Source organism: Nannospalax galili, unplaced genomic scaffold (assembly GCF_000622305.1).
Source record: "Nannospalax galili isolate Female #2095 unplaced genomic scaffold, S.galili_v1.0 scaffold671, whole genome shotgun sequence".
Lineage (NCBI taxonomy): Eukaryota > Metazoa > Chordata > Mammalia > Rodentia > Spalacidae > Nannospalax > Nannospalax galili.
This window is the reverse complement of record NW_008329133.1, coordinates 629,223-646,865: the sequence shown is the minus strand read 5'-3', so window position 1 is coordinate 646,865 and position 17,643 is coordinate 629,223. Positions and strand designations below refer to the sequence as shown.

The 17,643-nt window shown below is 39.3% G+C and overlaps 1 long non-coding RNA gene across 1 annotated transcript; it reads right to left on the bottom strand.

The window, feature by feature from the left end:
- Positions 1 to 2,044: 2,044 nt before the first annotated feature.
- Positions 2,045 to 6,375, bottom strand: LOC108490803. The gene is made up of 3 exons (XR_003849399.1): positions 6,139 to 6,375; positions 4,302 to 4,398; positions 2,045 to 2,412 (listed from the first exon to the last, which is right to left on the bottom strand). It is a non-coding gene; the product is annotated as an uncharacterized LOC108490803 (long non-coding RNA).
- Between the last annotated feature and the right edge of the window lie 11,268 nt (positions 6,376 to 17,643).

Here is a 17,643-nt window from a genome sequence, read left to right as displayed (position 1 = left end):
GGATTTGAATCCCAACACCCACATGACAGGTAACAGTTGTCTGTAACTCCTGTTCCAGGGGATCCAATGGCCTCTTCTGTCCTCTGCAGGCATTGCACGACACAGGTGCACTTACCTACATGCAGGCAATACATGCATACACATAAAAATAAAAATAAATTTAAAAATTTTTAAATTTATTTTTATATATTTGAGTATTTTGCTTGCATGTGAGTACACGTATGCATGCAATGTGCATAGAGGCCAGAGAGGGCAATAGATCCCCTGAAACTGGAGTTACTGATGGTTGTGAGCTGCCATGTGGATGCCAGGAGCCAAGCCTGGATCCTCTGCAAGAGCAGCCAGTGATTTTTATAGCTGAGCCATCTCTCCAGCCCCTACTTTGGACTTTTATTTTCTGACTTTTGAAGTCCTCAGTGTGATGCTTTGAGGTGGGCATCATTATTTCCTTTTTGTAAAGGGCAGATGGCCAGCCTCACAGAGCAAAGTATTAATATATGCTCAAGGAATTCTAGGAATGCCTCAAATTGACAATGAGGCCACTTTCAGGGGCTTCCATTGGTCTCTTCTGTGACATATTGAACACCAAAATACGTAATGATAATAACAGATGCCAATATTTTAAGAAAATGGAACTTTCTAGCTATACTGACATAAATCAGTACATAAATAATATAGGAAGCAAGAAAGCTCTATACTTAAATATCAACTAATACTTCAAGAAGTAGTAAAAGATCTATAATTTTTGAAGGCGATTCAAATAAATATCATAAATGACTGCTCACTCTGCACCAACTCCCAGAGAAGTCATTAGTCACTATGGTAACCATGCTGGTTAAGCAATGCTGGAAAAAAAAACAACTACCAAAACAATGCTTTTGCTATTCTATGCTAGGATCTGAAATATGAATGATGTTGTGGACAATAAACATTCCTAGAAGCCTCAGGAACATACCCACCTCCATACATGCTTTATCCCCTACCCCTTACCAAAAAGATTCCAAGCATTTATTAGGGTATAGTTATTGGGTATAAAGAACTAAAATCACACATTTTAACACATTCATTTTTAAGCACATAGAAGGTACTAATCTCTGTACTTTTAGTGTGACTTTTCTGAAGATGACTTGTAGAATTGTCTTTGGGATTTTTCTCCTCCAAGTTTCAATATACTACCAATGACTTCTTAAAGCTTAAACGGAAACATGGGTAAAACATGAAAATACCAAACACCTTTTTCATTCTAATTCCACCCAGTTAAATTTTTTACAAGCATTATTAAACATTTGGTTGTAGATAGTTCTTTGAAAATATAATAATTGCAGTTTCTTTTAAAAATAAGTCATGTACTACAATATCAAATCATGAAATATTTATGAGTAATGAAAGACATACATATGCAATGTCTATACCAGAAAACATTTGCTGAAAGAATAAATAGAAGATACCGTACTTCACGTGTCAGAAGACACTACTGTTATGGTTTTTATACCTTTAATTTTGATGTATAGATTCACTGTGATCCCTCCAAAGTCCTTCCAGTTTTTAAAAGAAATTAGTAAGCCTATTTAAACATTCATAGGAAAATAAAGAGGACCAAGACTACAAAATAAAACTCAGAATAACAGCAAAGTTAGCTACCAAGACTTCCTGATGCAAAAATTCATTATGGGCCTACAGTAGTCAAGAGAGTATGTTATTGTCACCAAGGCAATTATCCAGGCATGGCGGCACACACTCATAATCCTTGCACTGGACAGGTGGAGGCAGGAGAATCAGGAGTTCAAGATCATCATCAATTATGTAGCGAGTTCAAGGCAAGTTCAAAGAACCAAATAAATGGCCAAATATGTTATATTAAAGGAACAAAATAAAGAATCCAGAATACACTAAATATATATGAACAACTGATTTTCTTTGAAACACAATTTTCCTTTGCAGAAATAACTGGTCTCAAATTTCCTGTATAGACAAGATTGTTCCAAATTTATGATCTTCTTGCCATATTTTCCAAAGTTTTGAGATGATGGGCATGTACCACCTTGCCTTCCTCCTTGGATAACTGATGTTTGACAAACATAAAAGCAGTTCAGTAGAAGAAAGACAATATATAACAAATTGTTCATGGGCAAGTTAATATCCATACACACAAATATAAAGTATGACTACTTTATTGTATCATAAAAATTCAACTCAAATTTGATCCAGTGTGTAAATATAAACACTAAACTTATACATCTTCTAGCAGAAAGCACAGAAGAAAATCCTTGGGACTGGAATTAGGCAAAGCTTCCATAGATGTGACACCTAAGCCACAATCTGCAAATGAAAACTGCAACAGTGGAATTCCTCAGTGTTGATAAGCTTCAGTTGTTCCCAATGCAAGGTTGATAAAATGACAAGAAACTAGAACTAGAAGAAATATTTTAAAATGATACATCACGTAATTTGTGTCCAATACACAGAAACTCAGAAAAATCAATAAGAAAATAGAAACTTCACAACAGGAATGGGGTAAATAATTGAATAGATATTACACCAAAAATAAGCAAATGTGAGCTAAATACATGAAAAAATAGTCAACATCTTTAATCATTAGTGAAAAGTATGAAAACTAAAATAAGGCTAGTACAGTCCCATAGGATGGCCAAAATTAAAAAAAAAAGATTAACCAAAACTGTAGAAGATAAGCCTTGCATAGTACTGGTGGCAGTGAAAACTGGTATTATCTAGCCATCATATTTTAAATACTACATTTAATCTGGGGAGTGTGCTGTTTAACTTTATTGTCAACTTGACACAATCTGGATTCACCTGGAAAGAGAGTCAATGAGTGATTGCTTAGGTTAGCCTGTGGACATCCTGTGAGGGATTGTCCTAATTATCTTGATAGATATGAGAAGGTCCAGCCTAAAAGCAGATGTGACCATTCCCTGGAATTGGGTCCTGGACTGTATAAAAATGGGAAAGTGAGCTGAGCACAAACATGCATGTATTAATTCTCTCTCCTTGACTGTGGTTGTGACTAGCTGTTTCAAATTCCTCCTGCCTTGACTTTCCTGAAATGGTGAACTGTAACCTGGAATTATGACTCAAAGAAACCCGTTCTTCCCTAAATTGCATTTGTTAAAGTATTTTGTCATAGCAGAGAAAAAGAAACTAGGATGGAGGAAATGCATATCTACATGAAAAGACTTATTATCTATAGATGCTCATAGCAGCTTTACTAACAATTGGAAACAATCCAAAGATCCAAAAACAAATTGTGGTATACCCTGAATGTTATTCAATAATAAAAGAATGAACCAGAAGCAAATATGGTGTCACAAGCATGTAAAACCAGCAATTGGTAAGGTGAATCAGGGGATTCTATTTGTCCCGGGCTAGCACAGTGTACAAAGTAAGATCCTGTCTCAAGGAGAGCGGTGGGAAAATGAACAGACTTAGTAATGTAGCTCAACAGGAGACTGTTTCCCAAACAAGTTGAAGGTCTTTGGTTCAAAATAAGTAAATAAGAACCATTGATATATGCAACTACATGGTAAAAAGATGGTGAGTGACATAATCCAAATAAAAAAGCCAAAATCCAAAAAAAAAAAAAGAAAAAAAATCCTCCATGATTCTGGGAAATAATATACTAATGGATATACTACACTTGTCTAGGGAAGGCTTTTAGGACACATAGTGAGACTAGGTACACAAGCAAAAATGTCACGTCCTAGCTGGGCATGGTGGCTCACACCTTTAATCCTAGCATTCCGGAGGCAGAGGCAAGAGGATTTCTGTGAGTTCAAGGTCAGCCTGGTCTACATAGTGAGTTCCAGGCCAGCTGAAACTACAGGGAGACCATGTCTCAAAAAGACCAAAGAAAAAGGCCATATTCTGGAAAATAATTATCATATATTGAGTTCCAGCGGTTTACTTTGGAAAACATACCTGGGTATAATTTTAATATAACAAAGTATGTTGTATTATTTTTGATACTACTGAATTTTGTACCTGACATTTTAAGAACTTTAGCTAATATTTGATAAATTTCTAGCTTCTTAAAAATCAGTACAATACCAGTAAAAAGATGACATCATAGAAGAATAAAAAATTGAAACTTCAAATTTCTAGAAAGGCCTTTCAGCCAATTGTGTACTTCAACATACATCTGAGATATATACTGGAATCACTGACTACTATTTAAGCAGGTGTTATCACAGAATACCAGCGATCTTGTGGGTGGCCCCTCATTTTATAGGCGGGAAGCTGGGCTCAAAGAGACCTTCCCTGCGGATCTTCCACAAAAGCCTCACCTCAACATGGAAAGTGAATCCAGGACAGCACATTTCCTTGGGGCCACGATCCAACATTTCTATCACGCTTGAGACATTCTGATGTCAAGTCCTGAAACTGGAATAAGTGCAGTTGCGTGATAAGAGATGGTGTTTGGGATCTGGGAGGATCTGGGATCTGGGAGGATCTGGGATCTGGGATCTAGTCTCTCTCTCTCTCTCTCTCTCTCTCTCTCTCCCCTCCCTCCCTCCCTCCTCCCCACTTTCTCCCCCATCTCTGTCTCTCTCTTTGTATCTCTCTGTGTTTTCTGTGTCTCTGTCTCTGTCGCTCTGTCTGTCCCCGTCTCTCTGTGTCTCGCTCCCCCACAGGGAGGTTCAGCCCCCACCTTGTGGTATCCACACTAAAAGGCGAGATTCTGCTCTTCTAAGCAGAACATTCTGGTCTGGGTCAAAACGCCCTCATGACTGCCACAAACACTTCAGGTTTCTATGGCAACCAGGATGATTTGCTAGGTCTTCTTCAAACAGGAAATGCCTTTGTGTAGCTCTCCCTTCCAAGCCTTTTCTTATTTCTGAAAACAAACCACCATTCACCCTAGATACCACATGACAAAGCATACTCATTAAAGTAAGTGGGTCGGAATGCAGGCCATTGGCAGAATGAAAACACATAAATTTTGTTGTTGTTAAATGTATATTTTTACTGAATTTTTGTGTATTTCATACAATAGATCTTAATCATATTTAGACCTCTCCCCTATCTGCACCCCGCCCCCGTAGCCCGACCACAGGATTTCAAGCATCCTGTCATATCTGTTAAGGCCTATGGATTCAAGTTTGTTTACCTAAATGCCCCTCGATATGCGATATGCATTTGTTTCCTGGAGCCTGATCAGCCTATCTAGTGTCACTCCCTTAAAGATGACCAACTCTCCCTCACCTAGCATAATCTTAGTGGCAGAACTGTACTCATCAAAGAGATTACCTTTGTCTCCATTAAAAGAAAAATCACAGTTGCCCTAATGACATCAGGTTTCTGGGGCAATAGTGATGCTCCAGCTGTTTGACAAATTTAAGATGTCTCCACACTCCATATTTCCATGCCTTTGCCTGTACCTGGAAGTAAAACTTCTTCAGGTAACCAAGAAAGCATAATCATTATAGTAAGTATGCCAGGATACATTCTATTAGTAGAACTCTGCAGGTTGTGGGCGCAAAACATATTCCTGGATGCAGAACCCTGTTCTACATGGATGACACCAATCTAACTAAAAAGTCAATTACCTTGGTTATGTCAGGTTATTGTGGTAAAAACTGCGATGCACAAACATCTTCCACACTTGGAACTGTTTGCACACAACTCTCCCCTTTCCCCCTTTCTCTGAAAGAAAAGCACCTTCACTTAGCATGCCACCATCTAGAAGGGGATGGAGACAATTGTCAGAAATGCTAAGCTTGTGGCAATAAAACATGTTTCTGTGGCCAGGAATTTTGTTTACTATAACTGTGAATATAGGGGGCTTTTATAGTCAGAGAGATCCAGGGGTTTCACCCAGGGATCTTGGAGAGGAACTAGCCCTCTGATGGAGAATGTGACCAGATGCACTTTGCCATATGTGGCAGTTAAAAAGAATGGGCTGCCTCTAACCCATTGACTCAGTGGCCTGACAACATCAAAATGTCATTTAAGGAATCTCAGAATTATTTCAAAAAAGCTGGGCTGAACTGAACTTATTTGATCAGATTATCTTGGGAATTCTTCCGTTGCAGATATTTTCTCCCATGGTAAAAATCGTCCATGACCAGAACACATCTAGCTTCTTTGCATACTCACTTTTTTGTGATGGCATTAACTTACCTGATCAGGAAGCTTGAAAGGGAAAACAGGAGTTCCACAGTGCAGGCACTCTCCCTTCAGAACTCTTGGCTGTAGTCTTGCTGTCGTAGTTTCATGCCTCTTGCTGGAATAAATGCCTTTACCAAAACCAACTTGTGGGAGGAAAGGGTGTATTCAGATTATATGTCTCAACCACAGTGCATCATCCATCCATGAGGGAAGTCAGTGCAGGAACTCAGCAGGAATCTGGAGGCAGAAACTGAGGCACAGACTATGGAGAAGCAGTGCTTACTGGCTTTCTCTCAGGCTCACATTCAGCCATCTTTAATACAGCCCAGACCTACCCCCCTTCCCAGGGATGACACTGCTGATAGTGGGCTGTCTTATATAGCTCAGACCCCCCTTCCCAGAAATGACACTGCCAGCAGTGGGCTGAGCTCTCCTACATTAATCATGAATTAAGAAACTGCCCCTCCCTCCTCTTCACCCCCACCTTACTACCCCCACCGACTTCATATATTCAAGGCCTATAGAGTCTGATCTGTGTTTCCCTAGTGCTCTTGGGCATGAGTCTACGTCTTGGAGTCTGGTCAACCTACCAAGCATGACACCAGTTAGGAAAATGGACTCTCCCTCTCTCAGCATCTATCAGTTGCCAATAGATCCTCATCTGATTTTAAAAAATATTTTTATTTTCATTAGTTTTATTTTATGTGTGTGAGTGTATTGGCTGCATGCATGTTAGTACACCCGTGTCATACAGTACCCATGGGGATCAGATGAGGGCATCAAATCCTCTGAAACTGGAGGTAAAGATGGTTGTTAGCCACTGAGTGGATGTTGGAGACTGAATCTGGGTCCTCTGCAAGAGCAACCAGTGTTCTTAACCACTGAGCCATCTCTCCAGCCCCCTCGTCTATTTTAAAAAATATTTTATTTATTAATTTTGTTTTATGTGTATGAGTGTATTGTCTGCATGTATTTGAGTGCACCCGTGTCATGCAATGCCATGGAGATCAGAAGAGGATTTCAGATTCCCCTGGACCTGGAGTTAAGGACGGTTTGTACCCACCATGTGGGTGCTGGGAATCGAACCTGAGTCCTCTGCAAGAGAAGACAGTGCTCTTAACCGCTGAGCCATCTCTCCAGGCCCCTCATCTAATTTTTTGTACTGAGTACTAACACATAGTGGAAGCATTCTGATTAAATGACACGGTATAAGCTATGATCTAATTATGCCTTTTCAGCAGGTATATGCATGTGTGGTATTCATGAATACACGTTTGCGTGTATGTGGGTGAGTATGCATTTGTGTGTGTGTGTGTGTGTGTGTGTGTGTGTGTGTGTAGGCCAGAAGCTGATGCTGGCTATCTTCCTTGATTGCTCTTCACCTTATGTATTGAGGCAGGGTCTCTCGCTGGACCCAGCGCTCACTGATTTGGCTAGTCTAGCCAACCAGTTTGGCCCAGGAATCCTCTGTCCATGCCACCTGAATGTTAGGATTATAAAGTATGCCACCATGCCCTCCCAGCATTTATGTAGGTGCTGGGGGCCTGAATTCAGGTCCTCATGCTTGTACTGCAAGTGTGTTACCCACTGAGATATATCCCTAGCCCTAACTTTTCATGAACCTTTACTGACTAAGCCCTGTTGGAACAGTGCATCTAATTAGAAACACCACATCTGTAGCATACTAAGTAATATCCTATGCCTGAATGTGCTTGAGTTTTCAATACACATTAATCTCTATGTTAACCATTTAATCTAGCAGCTATATTGTAGAGAATTGTATCTGACAATGTGATGCCACCTTCTATAATTCACATTTTGGATAGGTGGCACAATAAATAATGATGATAATAATAATAATAATAATCAGTATTAAAAGAGACCATTAGTTACAAGACGTATGACAAACAGTTTTCTCTAGATCATACCTCCATAATGTAATTCCTCTCTGGGTAAAATCCAGATCATCTCACCCCCAAATCCATGGCCCTAAGCATTGTTTCCATACTGAGTGCTGTCTGTGTCAGATCAGAGTACAACAAAAGGAAAGAAGTCACTCAATGTCCTGAGGTCTGTAGATAGTGCTGAGAACTAGGATAAGGGCTTAGTGTCTACCATTTCCTGTCTAAATGTCTTGTTATTATTCTTTACTCCTTTGCGATATTTGTTTCTCCTGAGGATGAGTAAGAAATCTCTTCACTCATGTCACACTAGTGAAAAATTAAGAAATCAGAACGCACATGGAATCAAAAGAATGAGATAGGTAGGGCCTGCACCTCAGGTGTTGGTCCCACCTTTCACTTTGTTTTGGATAGGGTCTCTTGTTTGCTTGATGGCTCTTAAGCTTCTGGGGATTGTCTTGTCTCCACCTTCCATCTCATGGTAGGAATGCTTGTGCTACCTCATCCCCACACTTTCACAGCAAGTGCTTTATCCACTAAGCCATCTCCCCATCGCCTACATTTACTTCTTATTGCTGATTTCTGGAAAGGTTAGACGATTTCCCCCATGTGGGTGCTGGGAATTGAACCTGGGTCCTCTGCAACCACTGACCTTTCACTTTTCCAGAATAGGTCAAGGAACCATGGGCTTTACCTCCCAACATGCAACCAGCGACTTCCAGAGTGGTCAGAGCCTCGACCACACACTTTCCTGGGTTGACCTCAGCCTCCAGTGGTGCATGCCAGAAACATGACTGATCTGAGGTGATACCCTCCAGTGAAGTTACATGGGCCTTGATCTGGGCAACCATCTCCTGGCCATTCACCTCTAGGGTGTGTAACTCCTGGGCATGTAGTATAGTTTAAAATCTGGTATAATAATACCCCCAGCATTGCTCTTAGTGCTCAGGGTTGCTTTGGCTATCTGGGGTCTTTTGTGCTTCCATATGAATCTTAGGATTTTTTTTCCAATTCTGTGAAGAATGTCATGGGGGTTTTGATTGGCATTGCATTGAATCTATAAGGGTTTTCCAACTGATGAGTGGATAATGAAATGTGGTATATTTACACAATGAGTTTCTACTCAGTGGTAAAGAAAGATAAAATCATAAAATTTGCAGGTAAATGAATGGAACTAGAAACTGTTATACTAAGTGAAGTAATACTGTAATTTTATAAACATTTTTGCACTTACTGTCCAAGATCCTTCTGTTACAGAAAATTCCACTCATCAACTCTGCTAAACTATGGTATGCAAAGAAATGTTCAGATAAACACTTTCTTTTGAAATGGTTTCACTTTCAAAAAAAAAGACTTATTAATGTATGATCCTCTCAAGTCGAGCACAAATCTTATTTTTTTTTTCTTTTCATCTAAGTTTCTTTGCAGTTTGGACATAGAATATTAACACATGAAAATATGATGTGTAAAATAGGAAAAAGAAAATTTATTTCATCTTAAACTTAAATAGCAACATATCACCAGCCAGTGCTACATTAGTTGCCAGTTGCCCTCACATTTTTCATACCTTGGTATCTTCACTTAGTAACATATGCTGAGGATCATTAATTGTAGTAGAAAAGGGTAATCCTCCCAGCTTACTACACCTGCCTCATATTTTAGGATGTAGATATACATTGGATTATTCCATGACTCCCCTCACTGGTGAATATTTATATTATTTTTAGTCTTCTAGTGTTAAGATTTGTTTAAGGAAAGACCCTATACTTGTGCCTTTTTGTATTTGTGCATTGAACATTTTGGATAGAACCTTAGAAGAACGTTGACTAGTTCAAAAAAATTCCCATTTCCCTTAATGAGAAGGTTTGATTAGAAACTCCAGAATGCAGCAGTAAGAATTGGGGGGGGGTGGCTTGGTGGGTAAAACACTTGCCATGCAAGCATGAGAAGCTGAGTTAGTATCTCCAGAATTCACAGAAATTCCATGTTGTGGTATGGACATCAAGCTCCTGAGATCAAGGTCAGTCTCCTGCCAGCAGACCTTGGTCCCCTGAATTCCTCAAGGAAAAGAAGACAGGGATTGGATGCTGCCGTTGTGCTGCCCAAGTCTGTGTGTGCAGCACCAATGATCCTGGCACTGGGGAAGAGTCACTTGAAGAAGGTAAAATACCAAAAAAAGTTGATCCAAATGATCAGCCACATCTTTGAGCTGAGTGATAATGAGCCAAACAAAGAGGAGGAAAATTTAAAATACAGTGCAGTATATGGCATATTTTAGTCAGAGAAAGGACGAGAAACATTTCACACTCATGAGATCACTGTTAAGGAAACAGCTGCTCAATTTTATGGGAAGCAAAATGTCATGCAGAGAAGAGTTAATTTTTTTCCCCTGACTAGACAGATTTTTTGATAATTCAGCTATCAATACACTTTCAGAGCTTCTTAGTCAAAGTGAGATGAACGAGACTAATTATTCACCCCAAAATTAAAGTGGAAGATGGATGTCCGGTTTTCCAGTATCCTCTACCATCTCCATGGAGGGTAGAGGCAGACAACTGTAAAGAACTTACTCCTCTTGCTCACAATAGCCTGAAAAGGTGATAGTGAAACAGATGGCGCTCCTCTGCAGTCAAGTCAGTGATGAGAGACCATCACAATAAAAGGAGTTTGCAGTGGCTTTTCGGGCAAAGCTCGGAAGAGTCCAGACCTTCTGGTTTGCCTTCTGGTAACTGAGATTGCAAGGATAACCATGTTTGAATCTCCCTAAACCTAATTTCCAGAATAGATCACACTGTTATTTTTTATGGACCCTGGGAGATGAGTAGATTTTACTCCACTGAGGTAAAGTTCCACTCATAAAGCAGCCATGGAATTTTGAAAGATTACCCTAACTCTACTTTTACCTTTGAAAAGATCATCAAAACGGAGCTTAAGATTCGAGATGGCTGTGATTCCCCCACTGTTCTCCAAAAATGACAGAATTAAGGATGATACTCCATCAGAGAAATAAGATTTAATATGCAATATTTCTTCATCCATTCAACTCAAACAGTTTGAGCTTTGGTATTTCATAGCCAAAATGCAGGTACCTGTGTAGTAGGGTATAGAAGCCAGGAAAACAAAACAGACACAAAAATAGAAAATCAGAGATGGCCGCAAACTATAAAAATATTAATGCACATCCCTGTGTGAATTGTAAGTTATTTTGTGTATTGTAAGCATTAATTACTTAAGAATATACAATGCGAACAGGCCCAATGTGGTGGCACATGCCTTTAATCCCAGCACTCAGGAGACAGAGGCAGGAAGATCTCTGCGAGTTCAAGGCCAGAATGGTTTATACAGCAGGTTCCAGACCAGCTGGGGCTACAGGGAGACGCTGTCTCAAAAACAAAGAATATATAATGTTTGTGTGTTCTTTACAAAATGACCTAAAGAGACCTTGTTGGTATACACACACACCACCACCACCACCACCACATAAACTTCATGTTGCCATTGAATAAATGTCTGAGAAATGACAATCTATAGTAAGAGAAGATCAGTGGTTTCATAGGGACATGATAAGAGGCACAGCAATAGGAATCTATGAATGCAGAATTGAATATGCTATGTCCTGGGATAATGGTCCTAGTGCTGTTTAAGAAATTCTGGTTGTTTGGAGGAATATGGTTGAATATTATTATGATGAGGAAAAGTTCATGGTAATTATTTTTAAATTATGAAATTATTGTCGCTAATATTTTAAATGAATACTTGCAAAATTTCTAGCTTCCAAAAATTACTATACTGGTCTGGGGAGATGGTTCAGTGTGTAAAAACACTTTCCAACAAAGTGTGAGGATCTGAGTTCAAACACCCAGAAGCCACATATAAACAAGACACACAGCATAAATGACTGTAATCTCAATGCCTCTATAGAGAAATGGGAGGTGAAGACACGAGAACCCGTGGAAACTCATGGCCAGCTAGCTTGGCGTACTGAATGGAACAGCAACAGAAATCCTATCTCCAAGGAGGTGGAAGGTGTGGATTACACCCAAAATTTCCTCTGACTTTTGCATATGCGTTATGGCATGCATGCACCCACAGTCACAAACATGAATGTGCACACACGCACATACAAGTACACACATCAAATTATCATACAATGATAAATATGTAATTATAATGCAAGTTTCAAGTTTCCATATTACCATCTCAAATTACTAGAAAAGACCTTTCAATTGACTGTGTATATCTACATCTGCCTGGGAGAAATGTAAGAATTGTAGAATAGTATTTATACAAGTGAGCATGAGTGGTTATGCTTATTATAAATGAATGCTAATCATCTTTTTGCAAAGCTCCAGGGATTGAGCCTTGGGCCTCATGTATCCTAGGCACGCATTCTGTCAACGAGGTATACCAAGCCCTTTTTAAACTTTTTTCTTTTTCAAAGCAGAATCCTACTGAGTTGTTCAGGGTGACCATGAACTCACCGTATAGCTCAAGTAAGCCTTGAATTTAAAAGACTTGCCTTCCAAAGCCCCCTACGCATCTGGGATTACAGGCCTGGACTCTCTGTTGTCAGGGAGGTTGTTGGCTTTAAATGTAATTTTAAAGGATTATTATTAGTACATAGAGACCGAAGCATATCTTCTAGGCCTCTTCTAAGTGAGCTAGTCTTCTAAGAGGAACATGGAAGTTGCACAGTCCACACAATGCAATTTGCCATATGTGGTGTAAAACTAAGAGGCTCTCCATAAACACGAACATGATTGATTCAGGAGCACCTGAATAACAGCTCTTTCAGAGTGGCAGACCTGGGATAATAAGGTCATTAAGGGAGAAACATCACTTCAAACCTGCATTAGTTTACCTGAGCAGTTGTTATTTTCCATTCCAGACACTTGCTTCCACAAGAAGGTGCATTTGTGAACAACGGACATGTAGCTTCATTATGTATTCACTCCAGAACCCCCATACATACTCATAACCTCTCTGTGGGTTCTTACACTCCTGGCCAGGTGTCATACAACTCAGAGAAGACCCTGAATCCCAGAGCCTTCTTAAATTCTTTAGAGCGCTGGATGCCAAACCTAACTGCTTTCCCGTGTCTGTCACTTTTCATTGGAGGCACAATAAAGGCTCTTGCCATGTTTTCCTCTTGCTCCTTCCTGACCCAGTCTGCTGTTTCCTTTTGTGGAGTTGTATGGCATGAGAGGCAGCTCATTTTAGGAACTGTGAGGAGCAGACCCCTCCCATAACAAAGGTCTCCTAATCTCTTTGCCATTACCAGAGCAGTAATGAAAGCCATATTGTGAAACAATGCCTCAGGGACAGGACGCTTAAAGTGAGAGAAATGGTCAGCTCTGGCCTGAGTAGTGTGGACAGATGAGTGAGGTGAGCTGAGGTTTTCCCTACTACATCAGGGGGATTGATTCCACAAGTGGAAATACTTCCTTAAACAGTCTGAGAATTCAACATTCTTTTCATTTTTTTACATTTATTTATTGTGTGTGTGTGTGTGTGTGTGTGTGTCTGTGTGTGTGTACTAATGTGTGTGCATGGCAGGGAATATGTGTGAAAGTCACAGGACAAGTTGTAGAACTTGATTCTCTCCTTGCACCATATGTGTTTCCGGAGAACAAACTCAGATCATTGGACTTGGTGGCAAATTCTTTTACCAGCTGGAGCATCTACCCAGTCGGAGAATTCAACAGTCTTAATACTTACACTTGCATATTCTGGGACACTACCATAAAAGAATAAATCTTTTGCAGATTTGATCAAATTATACATTTCACGACATTTTAGTGTATGCTAATGTTATCCTAGTGTTAGAAAGTTGAATGGCTTTCCATTTTCCCTATACTATTTCCACATATATAGCATAGATCATATTTGTGCCTCAGAATATGTCATGGCGAAATTCCATAGCTCAGACTCTAGGAAAGAAATCTTAATGCTGAGTTCTTTCTGCTACATCCCATTTGAGGGGAAAATATGGAAAAGGAAAAGCCTACATATTGCTGGAGAAGAAAGTTGGTATACTCTGTAGAAAAACTGGGCAACACTGACAAATTAAAATGTGAATCTTCCACAACAAACACACTCCTAATTACAGTGTATAGAGACTCCAAGGCACATGTGCTTGAGAATCAAGTACCAGATTGGTCACCGCAGCACAGATACTCAGATCAAAGTAGTCCCAGATGAGCTAGCTCAAGAACTCCTAGAAACACTTTACTGAAGAAAGGAAAAGGTGCAATGAGGACCTTAAACTGTGGTTCCTTTGACAGCTACACCCATGTCAACAATCACGTTTTGCCTAATTCTCTCATACTCATTCCCGATGCCAGGATTGTGAGTGAACTGACCTCCCTGAGTGCATGCATCCATGCACCTTCCTCAAACCTGCCTATGGCAAACTCGCTCCTCCACTTGCAGTCCTGCAACTCACATTTTGATCACCAGATGGCACTTGACTCCATTTTGAACAGTTTTTTCACCATAAAATGGTGGAATTTTTATGAACAGAAACAAAAATTTTCCTCAAAACAGATGATGCCAGTGAAAAATGCCAACTTATGTTAATTCTCTTGAAAATATTATGCATTTGCACAAGACTGATTGAATGAATATAAACACACACATGCATGCACACACACACATTTCCTGAGTGTTTCATATTCCTTCAGCTGCATCATAAATTTATTTTTGTGTATTAAGCGTTTACTGTGTGCCAGGCACCATCAGTCCAACTACATATACCCATGCCGCATCAATCCCTTTTTACTCTTTAGATCTGCTTATACACGGAAATTTCCAAATTTCCATAGAAATGATTTAAGGAGACTGCCTTCCATACATGTCAGCTCCAACCTTGCCTCCGAGTCCTGGAACTCAACATCTAACTGAAAATGATTCAGTTACTACCTTAAGAAACACTTGTGGAGCTGGAGAGATGGCTCAGTGGTTAAGAACATTGGCTGTTCTTGCAGAAGTCCCAGGTTCGAATCCCAGCACCCACATGGCAGATAACAACTATCTGAAACTCCAGTTCCAGGGAATCTGACGGACTCTTCTGTCCTCCGCAGGCATTTCACGACACGGATGCACTTAGCTAAATGCAGGCAATACATGCATACACATAAAATAAAAAGTAATTAGAAAATATTTTTTTTAAAGAAAGAAACGCTTGTGACCCGTATCTCCATTTCTTTGCATAGTGGTAGCTAACAGGTCCTATTCTGCTCCTATCTGTATCTCACTCACAGTGGCCGGGGAAGGGCAGTGCAGAGTAACCCTTGTGTGCACTCTTGGAAGTTCCTGTGGGTAGAAAGTAGACTTTTTTTTTCCTTATTCCATTTTCAATTTGCTGGGTCAGAGTATCATGTTTCTGCATTTATTTTGACTCTGAGTGATGTGTAAGAGAGTAAGTCTTCCCACTTGGTTGTTCAAGGGGTCCATCTGAGGTGACACTGAATATCTGTTTTATGTAAGACCACCTTTCCCACACTAAAGGGTCTAGACCTAGATCCACGAGACACAGAGGGGAAGAAAGACCAAACCCTCAAAGACAAGGATGACTCTATTCTGAACATCTGACTCTCCAGATTTTCTGAAGGGCTTTTAACAGATTTCTCATATAGTGGTCACTTCCTCTCAGCTTTCGACTTAGATACTCTGTGAGGAAATAAGTATTCTCATTCATTGCTACAGATACTGTCAAATGTTCCTAACCAACACAGATGAAATCAGATGCCACTTAATAAAATAACACAGTCATGTATTCTTGGAATCAGTGATCTCTTTTCTAAGAATTTGTTCCAAAGCAACAACAAGAAAAGGCACAAAGCCATTCTTAATAGAATGATTTATAACACCAAAAAGACTGTAAACATGGAAGATGTCCACCAGTAACGGGGTTGACTGAGTGGTCTAAAGAGTATTTATGCCTAAAATTACAATGTGGATATAAAAGAAAATGTGGTTAACTGAGAATGGTAGTATACACTTCTAATACTATCAGTCCAAAAGTAAAGGCAAGAAAAAAGAAAGTTTGAGGCCATACTGAGCTATATAGTGACGTGGGTTATATATTCAGATGCAAAACTACAATAATACCAAGAAGCCAGCATTGAGTCCCTCATTATATTGCTATGAAGTGAGCTCAAGTTGTAGAAAATGGGGCAGACATTTGCTGTCCAATATATTAGTCACAAGGTATGTGGCAATTACAAGTTGATAAATTATACAAGTCTACTTAAAATTACCTATTTAACAAAATTTAGATATAAAGTTAGTTCATCAGTAGAATTCCCCAAGTTTGAGGGGCTCAGCAGCCACATGTATCTAGTGTGTACTGAGCTGTACAGTGCAGATATGAAACATTTTCATCAGTGCAGAAAGTTGCATTGGACAACAACAGTGTTGATCTTTTATGTGAGTGGAGAACTTGATGTATACAATTTATTTGCTTGTAGTTTGAAAAAATGGATAATTGGAGCTGAAGAGATGGCTCAAAGGTTAAGAGCAGTGGCTGCTCTTGCAGAAAACCTGGGTTTGGTTCCCAGCACCCACATGGTGGCTAACAATGGTCCATAAATTCCAGTTCCAGGGGGCCAGGCACCCTCTTCTGACCTCCAAGGACATTGCATGGCATGGGTGCATCTACATATATGCAGGAAATACACTCATATACATAAAATAAAAATAAATGAAATATTAAAAAGGAAAGAATGGATACTTAACATCTGACAAAAATGTTTCCCTATAAGAGTAAAGTGGAGTAGACAAGGACACTGATAACAGTCTCTTTAAAACACAATTTATTGACTGGAGCAATGATTCAGTGGTTAAATGCACTGGTGCTCTTGCAGAGGACCCAGGTTCAATTCCTAGCACCCACATGGTGATTAACAACCATCCAAAACTCCAGTGACAGGGGGTCTGATGTCCACTTCTGGCCTTTACAGGCATTGCACACATGTTATGCACTTATATACATGTGGGCAAAATACTCATAAAATGAAAATAATAGATGAATGAACCAATCAATAAAATCTACTTTTTTAAAAGTTATTTATTTAATAACCACACAATCAGAAGAAGCACTTCATTAAAACAGTATTGACATATTCAATAACAATTTCCAGAGCTAAGATGCATCTCCTTCAAAATTGGCTGTAAATTTTTATGTTTACAGTTGAATTAATAGTTATACAATATTGTACTCAGTATAAACCCTATAAGACATAAAATTAGATGAGGTTTTAAACTTTAAAAAGATCTCCATTTCATTATTAAAGTACACAATTTCATACAAAAAAATCCACTTTCAATACAATTAACAGTAAGATGCACATGCATTTCTAATCTATACCTGATTATTACTAGTCACAGTCGGTTACTTTCTGAGCTCCTTGGCATCTGAGCATGGGTATAAAGTCATCAGGTAGATTTCAATGGTAATTTTTTTCACATCCACCAATTATTAAGGAGCAAATTTTTATGCTTTGAAGAATTGTTATTTTTTAAAAAATTAATTAATTTATTTTTACACCCGCTTCCCAGATAGCACCCTCCCATAGCCTCCCTCCCCCCACTAGAGCCCTTATACTCTGATATC